Raw genomic sequence first — 9,705 nt, 5'->3', positions numbered from 1 at the left:
GAAATTGGAGATTTCTAAATTTAGAGACAATACCAACACTGTACTTTGAACATATGGATTTTTTTGACAGTATGTTGCATAGTACATAAATGTTTATGGAAAAGACAGCAAAAAGACAGATAAGTTGAAAATAACAATATGCTATGGTTGGAAAAAAAGTGATTTTTTTTTTTTATGTCTCATGAAAGTGACACAAGAGTGCTCACAGGAAATAGTACAATATGCACTAACATCAAGAGATAATTTTATAAAACAAAATCACTAATTAGAAATAGAATCTTTTGGTTGATAGTTAATTTTATGTTTGACCAGAAAAAATAATATCTAAATTGTTTTATTTTCACAAAAAATTAAAAATTATATAAAAATGCACACATTGTATGTGTTTGTGTGTGTGTGTATTGCTATTTGGTGAAAAAAGTCCAGATGAAATGGGTCTTTTTCAGTGCTTTTCCAGCACTGAAAAGTAGAGCAGAAAAACAACACAATAAATGGGGACCAGTTTGAGAATGGCCTTAGGACTGCATAATGCTCACGTGGTACAAGTACTATTAATATAAGGCGTGCTGTGACAAACACACACCTACTCATGTGAGCTATTGACTATTGCCTGCTTTCCAACAAGAAGGAGGGCTGTGCATCCTTCAATCCACAAAAAAAAGTGAAATATTTAGATTTGTTAACAAAATATATTTCTCTTCTGGGTAGTACATGTAGTCTATTGTAGTAAAAGAGATAGGTATACAAAATATGAGAAACATTTTAGAAAGATAATAAATAATAAAACTGGCAAAGTGATGCTGTAAAAATATTGACTCATAGGTGAGGTGTATTGCAGGAAAGGATTTCAATCAAGTCTGCAGCCTATTTCTTCTACTGTTCAATTGCCATCATTTATTCTTGAGTGAATGCAAACACTCATAGAATGTGCTGGAAAATAAAGGCTTGTGAAGCTTACCCCTCTGAATGCAATGTACTGATCTGTTCTCTGCTCTGTATGTATAGCTTCCTTAGTACATAAAGTTTTAAAAAAAGTCTTCATATTAAAGGAACTTCTAACCTTTCATTGTTTTTATTGGTTTTCTACAATCAAGTGCTATCATTCCTATAACAAAATTGCTATCAAGAAAACAACCCAGAATGACATTCTAAATAGTGACTGACATTGCAGAGGGGGATAATATTTAAGACTGGAGGATAAAATAAAAGCCTCTCATAGGTAGTGTTGTTGGACCTAAAACCTGATATAACTTATTTACCATACAAAGATCTTGTGGAGAAATCCAGGAAAAATTTCTCCAGGTATAGGGAGAGAGAACCTAGAATTGGTAGAAAAGAAAGATCTGTGTGGATGAAGTGTAATCAAGAGAAGAAATGTAGGAAACAAAGTAAGAAAGGGACCAGATTATGGAGTAAAGTTTAAACCCAATGCAAATTTTGGGTTTTATTCTATGTACAATGGCAAGACTTTGAGTCGTATGTAGCAAAATGGTATCACTAAAGTATCTGTGTAGATAAACTCTTGTAGGATATTGTGGGAGAAATTTGAATTGATTTTTTTCAAAACTTTATTAAATTTTCTATTTTCCAGCATAGGAAAGCTATTAATAAGTCTGTTTTTTCCAGACTCCCTTTCAAGTAAGGTTCTGGATCCAAAGAAGGTTCTGCCAATTAGATAATTAACGTGGAGGAAGGAAGCAAAATGGATACCACCTCCTGTGGCTCATGGATTTGGCCAGTCTCTAACAAGGTTGTGGATCTTTTGAAAAAGGTTCTAAACCCAAGGTCTTCTGGGTTTCCAAAAACAATAGGAATAGAGTAACCTCTTGATTTGACACCGAATTGCCACGTCAGACCTTCAGTGCCTATTCTCTGGCTTTCTGGTGTCAGAGGCTTCTGTAGACAGTGATAATTTCAGACCTCGAAAAGCATAGCTACAGTCATGACCACAGTGATAGTAGTGGCAATTGCAAGGTGATTTTGTGTTGTTCTTGGAATGAGTCTCCGAAGGACAAGCTAATCTTGCTCCTTAAGCCTTTCCAGTAATATGTAATCAAAAAATACTTGTATTAAATTTTTTCCTAGTTAGAATGAACACAGTTGTTCTATTTTTTCTGAACTGATGCTTAACTGATGTTGAGACAGAAGTGGAATCATGGACACTAGTTTTAAGAGTCTATTACAGAAATCTAGGTTTGTGAGGATAATTCAGAGTTAAGATATTAGAAGTGGAAATTTTGAGATGTAATCATAAATGGGATGTATTTGGAAGGCAGAAGTTCACTATTGTAGCCAGGGTGCAGGATGCTTAGTTTAGGGATCCCAGTTGGTCATTTTTACTACAGTAGCTCTTACTTTACAGGTCTAGAAATCAATATGAGTATTTGCTTAGTATGTGCATTATGATTATATATAAAGGAATGAAGAAATGACCAATGCATGTGTTCAAGCATCAAGAACAGTGAAGAGTTTCATTTTACCCTATACTCAAACTAAGAAATTAGTCTGACTCAGTTTCATGGTTGCTGACTGAAATTACGATATTCTTAGGCCAAAGACAAGAGACAGTTTATTATTTACAACAATAGCAGTAGCCAGAGTATCATTATTTTGTATTAGTTCCTCAAGCCCACAAGAAAATAGCTAGGAAATACCTGGGATGCATTACAAGAGAGGAAGTCTGAGCTTAGGGAACCTGAAATTTTCTGAATAGTCAGTAAAATGCCTTTACTTTGTTCCAGAGGGAAAAAAATTTTATTATATGGGACAGCAAACATGCCTGTCATTTGCTCCAGAGGGAGACATTATCCTTATCTTTCAAGGCTGTAAGGAAACTTGCCCTTCACTCTAGACAGAAATACCAACTCTGTCTTCTGAGGTTCTTTACTATACAGCATCCTTGAAAAGACAGCCAAGATCAATGGGCAGACAGAGACGGTGCCTCACTCACAAGATGTGACAAACCCATAGTATTATTTATCCTTTACCTGAAGGACTTCTATTAACATTTCTTGAAGTGCTGCTCTCTGCTTTGGATTTTTATAAATCTTTTTTTCCCTTTTGTTTTTGAAACATGCCTAAGTGTAATTTTTTTTCTTTTTGTGCTTCTTATATTTGGAATATGTTGAATTTTGGGGATCTGTAACTTTATAGGTTTAATCAAATTTGGAAAAAAAATTGGCCATTACTTCTTTACACATTTTTCTCCCACCCTCTGTCTCAGATCTATTGGGGCAGCAGTCCCCAACCTTTATGGCACCAGGGACCTGTTTCATGGAAGACATTTTTTTTTTCCACAGAACAGGTGTGGGGGGATGGTTTCAGGATGATTCAAGTGCATTATATTTATTGTGTAATCAAACCTCTCTGCTAATGATAATCTGTATTTGCAGCTGCTCCCCAGTGCTACCATCACTGCCTCAGCTCCACCTCAGATCATCAGGCATTACATTCTCATAAGGAGCACCCAGCCTAGATCCCTCACATACGCAGTTTACAGTAGGGTTTGCACTCCTATGAGAATCTAATGCTGCCACTAATCTGACGGAAGGAGGAACTTATGTGGTGATGCGAGCGATGGGGAGTGGCTGTAAATACAGTTGAAGCTTCGCTTGCTTGCCTGCAGCTCACCACCTGCTGCATGGCCCAGTTCGTAAAGGCCATGGACCAGGTACTGGTCTGTGGCCCAAGGGTTGGGACTGCAGCATTGGGGAATCCAAATATTGCCATATTGGGCCACATGAAGGTAGTTTACATTTCACTGATGTTAAGTCCATTTGTTTCTATTGTTTTTTCCTATCTCTTTTTCATTTTTGGTAGTTTCTATTGCTATGTCTTTAAGTGGCTGGTGAGAAAAGAAACAATTATCAGCCCTATGTGATGCATAGATATTGTTTCCATTAATCCTTACCCCACCTTGCATATTTTCCTCATAGGCATATGCCAAGAGTGTTCAGCTATAGACATAAAAGGGCTATACCCTGCAGATCTACAGAATCTTCATTATACCTCTCTCTTCTCTGATATTCATTCTTCCCAGTGGGCTCTAGCCACCACAGTCTATCTGGATTCCCAGATTCATTATCTCAACTCAGGGAGACTGTCAGGTTTCACCTGGATTCCTGTCCTGCCAAGGCCTGGAAAATAAAACTGTAGGAGCAAGTATAGAGCTCACCTTATTTATTTCCCATCTCTTAGCAATTGCTGTCTATCTGTACTTGATGTCCAAAATCTTGAACACTAATGTTTCATATATTTAGCTATTTCATGTAGAAAATTAAATCCATTCTCTATTACTTTATCCTGTCTAGAGGCCAAGTTTCCTGAGATTATTTCTGAAACCATTGTTTTTGGTTGAGTAGAACCGAGGAAGTCGAACATGAAGCAAAGATTTGTATAAAGGAGACTTTTTGATAAAAATGCATTTATAGAAAAAAAATAAAATTTAATGAAAGAAATTTAGCAGTAGAAATAAGAGTAAAAGGTTGAACAAAGTTGCAATCTTCATAATTCTGACCTGATCCACAGAGGTAGGACTCTAGAGCATACACCACTCAGCAATGTTTTCCCCCTTTAAGGTGAGTGGACCAGACATTTTTGCCTACTTGGTCAGTAATTAGCTATGGGACACCTCTAGGGTAGGGATGCACATACTTCCAGGCACCGATTTTGCCATAAGACAAGAACAATTCTTAAAAAAAATGGGGGAAGATAGGTGGGACGAGTGACCTGTTAGCAGCCCAAACTCATAGCAACAGAGTAATCAATGTGCCAGCAAGATAAAGAGTATCTGGACTGGGAACCAACCACACTATCTATTATACATATCAGTGTGAATAAATGATACAAGCCTAGAATTTATACAATGTTTCCACTTATATGAAGCTGAAAATATTGATAATGGAACATGTGGTAAAGGGATCATAAATTAATCATACATTTGTAAATAAAGAAAAGGACTAATGAACCCAGCATTTATGTTACTTATTGCCTCTTGTTTGTTGCTGGTGAAGTTTGGGCAATACTGAAAATATTCACTTTTTTAAACTCTAAGGGGGATACAGAGATGTTTATTATAATCCTTTAAACTGTGTGAATATAACTAGCAGAGAATGAAATCAAGAAGGCAATCCCATTTACAATAGCTACAAAATATAAAATACTTAGCAATGAATTTAACCAAAGAAGGAAAAGACCACTACAAAGGAAAGTACAAAACACTGCTGAAAGAAACTGAAGAAGACACAAGTAAATGGAAAGACATCCCATGCTCATGGATTAGGAGAATTAATATCATTAAAATGACCATACTATCCAAAGCAATCTGCAGATTCAGTGCAATCTGTATTATGATACCAATGTGATTTTTCACAGAAATAGAAAACAAAAATCATAAAATGTATATAGAACCAAAAAAGAGCTTGAATAGCCAAAGCTATCTTGAGCAAAAAGAACACAGCTGGAGGCATCACACTACCTGAGTTCAAAATATATTACAAGACTATAGTAACCCAAATAGCATGGTATTTGTATTAACATAAAAACAGACACATAGACCAGTGGAAAAGAACAGAAAACTCAGAAATAAATCCCATGTATTTATAGCAAGTTGATTTTCCACAAAGGCACCAAGAACATACATTGAGGAAAGGATACCCTCTTCAATAAATGGCTCTGGGAAAATAGGACATCCATATGCATAGAATGGAGAATGAAAATGGACGCCTATCTTTTACCATATACAAAAATCAACTCAAAATGAATTAGAGACTTAAACATAAAACACAAAACTATAAAACTACTAGAGAAAAACATAGGGAAAACACTTCAGGACATTGGTCTAGGCAAAGATTTTATGGATAAGACCTCAAAGCACAGACAGCAAGAACAAAAATAGATAAATGGGACTATGTTAAACTTAAAAGCTTCTGCACAGCAAAGGGAAAAATCAACAGAGTGAAGAGACAACCTGTAGAATGGGAGCAAATATTTGCACACTATTTATCTCACAAGGGACTAATAGCCAAAATATATGCGGAACTCAAACAACTCAACAGTAATAAAAACCAAATAATTCCATTAGAAAGTAGGCAAAGAATATGAGTAGATACTTATCCGAACAAGACATACAACCAACCTAAGCAAGAATGAGACCCTGTCTCTACCCAAACCAGAAAAAAATTAGCTGGGTGTGGTGGCATATGCCTGTAGTCCTAGCTACACAAGAGGCTGAGGCAGGAGGATGGCTTGAGCCCAGGAGTTTGAGGCTGCAGTGAGCTGTGTGATGAGGCCACTGCACTCTAGCCAGGGCAACAGAGAGACACCTTGTCTCAAAAAAAAAAAAAAAAAAAAGATATACAAATGACCACTGGTATGTGAAAAAAAATGGTCAACATCAGTAATCATTAGGGAACTGCAAATCAAAACCACAATGAGTTTCATCTTAGCCCAGTTACAATGGCTATTATTAAAAAGACAAGCAGATGCTGGAATCTGATATACTGTTGGTGGGAATGTAAATTAGTATAGCCACTGTGGAAAATATTATAAAGATGTCTCAAAAAACTAAAAAATAGAACTTCCATACAATTCATCAATCACACTACTGGGTATATATCCAAAGGAAAAGAAATCAGTATACCAAAGGAATACCTGCAGTCCCATATTTATTGCAGCATTGTTCACTATACCAAAGATATGGAATCAACCTAACTGTCCATCAATGAACAAATGGATAAAGAAAACGTATAAGGATATATACGCAATGGGATGCTATTCAGCAGTAAAAATGAGTGAAATACTATAATTTGCAGCAGCATGGATAGAACTGGAGATCATTATGTTAAGTAAAATAAGCCAGGCACAGAAAGGCAAATATGGCATGTTCTCACTCATTTGTGGGAGCTACAAAAGTTGATCTCATGGAAGTAGAGAGTAGAATGACAGTTACCAGGAACTGGGAAGAGTGTGTATGTGGGTGGGGAGTGATGTGAGCAGAGATTGGCTAATAGGTACAAATACACAGTTAGATAGATGGAGTTAATTCTAATGTTTGGTAACAGAGTAGGGTGACTATAGTGAACTACAATGTATTTTATATTTCAGAATAGCTAGAAGAGAGGACTTGAAATGTTCCCAGCACACAGAAATGACACATACTTCAGGTGATGGATTCCCTAAATATCCTGACTTAATCATTACACGTTCTATGCATGTAACAAAATATCACAGGTACCCCATAAACATGTACAAATATTATCTATCAATTTTTTTTAAAGTCTTCTGAATCCATTTGTAGAACATAGAGGCAAAGTCTGTGTCATTACTTTAGAATTCTATTCTTGTCTGCAAACAGGAGCCCCCTTTACCTGTCATGGTCACCTTATTCAATCCATTAAACTTTTAATGGCATTTGATCACATTAAAATAAAAAATCCAATTGTACATTCAAGGACAGATTTTGGCATTAGTTCATATTTAACATTAAGGGTATTAAAAAGGAAGTGCTGTTGGCTCTCAAATGAGTTAGAAAGTATAGTTTTGAAAATATTTTAATCAATTTCAGCAGTATTGAAATAAGTGCATTATCTTTCAAAGGGTTTATCAGCTATTATATTGGCTTAAATATTACATGCTGACACACACTGTATTCACTACACATAAACACACTTTACAACAAACATTTCTTTTGGCCTTGACTCTATATTTCTTAGTCTTCTTTTCTAGCAATTAGAACTATGCCTGGCATATTCTGTGTACTCAAAAATAGTTTAATTAACTGAACAGCACTACATAGTTTTATATAATCGTATTCTTGTAAATTATGACATATGTTAAATGTTATATTGACCAAGAGGAAATAGCCTTTCAAGAAAATAAAAACTTCAAGAAAGAAACAGTGCTATTTTAATGAGTTATTGATGAATTGCTCCAGGATAGCAGAAAAGCATTTATATACTGTAGCTAGTTTAAAGACAGGTGACCTTTTAAGAGATTAGTTAACCTTTCAGCAATTTTGGAGAGTTACTGTTTTGAAAGATAAAGGTCAGAGTAGAACTCAGAATGCAGTTATTGTCTTCCCTGTGCTTGTTGCCATACTTTTAATTTCCAGTAAATTAATTCAAACTCTAGAGACTGTACAAAAGTAGATTTATTTTTAAAATAAGAGAGCAATACTGGTTTCGAGTATTTTTCACAATTAGATGTGAATAGTCAAAACACAAAAACTCAAACTCTTAACTCATTTTTAAATCTCACCTGTAATCTCATTTCATGTTGAAAGTTGCTAAGACAAAAAAAAAATTACAAAGCATGATGATTATGGTTATTTTCTTTTTAAGAAAATCTCATTTCACTTTTGGTTTCACCCACAAATTTTTTTCCAAACTTAGTCATTCTAATTCTCTTCCTCTGAACTCCTGCAGTCATAAGCCCAGTGTTTACACATTTTCTTACAAATGTTAGTTAACACCAAAGGGAAAATTGGGCTGTATTTAGAAAATAGTGTAAAATAGCATTTTTGTGCCAGATTTCCAAATACTTGAAATTTGTGCAGATGAAATAACCTAAAAGTACTTTAACATTTAGAGACATTGGTATGGTTGCGATGAGCAAGGGATCATTACCCTGACCTATGCTCTCTTTCTTCTTTGTAGTTTTCTATATCCACATTTTAAAATGCATATAATTTGCTCCTTGACCTATTCATTTCTAAAAAAAACACTCCCTAGTTTGGAAATAAAGAAAATGTGTTTCCCTGCTAAATTTCATGATATTTACAGAGAGGTCAAGCCACCTATATATTACCTGGACATATAAGTTAGTTTTTGATGCTTTATTCGTATTCAACCATGAAACAAATATAGATAATACAGTGCCCAGACTTAGGAAAGCATTAAAAATCATATTGTAACAGCTATAGTCCTATTTGAATGAAGTAGTACTATTTTGGAAAGGGAAATATACATACTGACAATTTTTACCTATTCAATAATCTGTCAGTATTTTTACAGTAAATTTCACTTTACATGGTAATTATAATTCACCAGTTCTCATCATTTCAACATCAATGTAGTCTTAAAACTAGAAGAAACCTTGAGTGACGTTTGAATTGTCTGGCCATTCATTAAACAAGCACAGAGAGGAAAGAAGAAAATTAGCTAAAGGATTTTTAATAAATAAGACAGGATTGTGTTTTTTTTTCAGTGGTGTAACAGTATTATTGACTTTATTATTGTCCTTTATGAAAATTTGTGTGTGGAGATGGTATTAAAAAATGGCCACGATCCTCATTAGTACACAATTCTGTAAGAGGGCCGTATTGAGAGTGACACCCAAATAATAGTTTCTCATGTTAAAAAGTAGGGAGGTTGCTTCTGTTCTAGTAACCAGATTCTTTCAGGTCAATCATTCTATCTCTCAGTGTATGCACTTTGTGCTGTGTGGTCAGAGATGACTGTGCTAACTTCTGAATTTACATCACCTTCTGGACAGCTGAACAAAGGAATGAAAAAAGACAAAAATGCAAGTATCATGCACCGTATTCCTTAAACCCTCATACTGTTAGGAAGCATTGTATCTAATTTTAGTTTTTGAATCTCTATTTTTGAACATTTCTATTTGTTATGATTAATATTTTATGACTTTCTTAGAGTTCTTCCAAAAAAGAGAGAGAAATATATTCCTTTTTTTTAAGTAATAAAACAA

The sequence above is a fragment of the Lemur catta genome, chromosome 5, assembly GCF_020740605.2.
Source record: "Lemur catta isolate mLemCat1 chromosome 5, mLemCat1.pri, whole genome shotgun sequence".
In the NCBI taxonomy this organism is placed as follows: Eukaryota; Metazoa; Chordata; class Mammalia; order Primates; family Lemuridae; genus Lemur; species Lemur catta.
This window is presented reverse-complemented; position numbering follows the sequence as displayed.